Raw genomic sequence first — 839 nt, forward strand, 5'->3', positions numbered from 1 at the left:
ATTAATTAGATTCATTTAAAAAAAAACCCGTCAAACTTAAAGCGAATTTGCAAAAACAAGTATTTCCGCTCGACCTTCTGGGTGAGTGAAAAAATCCACCCGCTCATGAATATTAATGACGGGGGGTGCGGCATGTGTAGTGACGTCACGCGCGTTACACACAGACATTCTTGGGTCATTTATATCAATGGCAGCCTTACCATGCCAAGCGAGCTGCAAAGTGGACCGCGAGACCCACTTATACTTGGCCGAGTTGCTCGCTTTAATCGAGATGCTTGTTCACGTGGTAGGGCTAGGCATACGCATGGGCGACCCAGTTTCAGCCAGGCCACCATCGGAAACAATCGTGACTTCACGGGGTCACGAGACGCGTGTCGCCAACGTTGTGTCTCGTTTATGAAAATAATCAATAACATTTTTACATAAACTTTCAGTGGAATCTGTCAAAGGGGCCGTCCATAAATGACGTCACGCGATTTTGGACGATTTTTGACCCCCCCCCCCTCGTCACACAACGTCACAAAAAGTCAGACCCCCCCCTCAAATATGATGTCACAAAGCTCTGCCCCCTCCCCCCCAAAAATATATATAAAACATGCTTCAAATCGCTTTAAATTATTGTCATTGTAGTGCGTATGTAATGTGCCGCTGCACTCTGATGTTGTAGGAGAAAACATGTATCAAAAAGTCTATTTAATTAAGTAGAACGTGTTGCCTATATTTATTTAAAGTTGCGCATTTTGATGTGACGTCACATTTCTCAAACCCCTCCCCCTCGTCACACATCATCACGAATGTCTGACCCCACCCCCCACCCCCTAGGTGCGTGACGTCATTTA

This window comes from Petromyzon marinus, chromosome 11 (genome assembly GCF_048934315.1).
Source record: "Petromyzon marinus isolate PM22_M1 ecotype Great Lakes invasive population chromosome 11, UKy_Petmar_22M1.pri1.0, whole genome shotgun sequence".
NCBI classification, from domain to species: domain Eukaryota; kingdom Metazoa; phylum Chordata; class Hyperoartia; order Petromyzontiformes; family Petromyzontidae; genus Petromyzon; species Petromyzon marinus.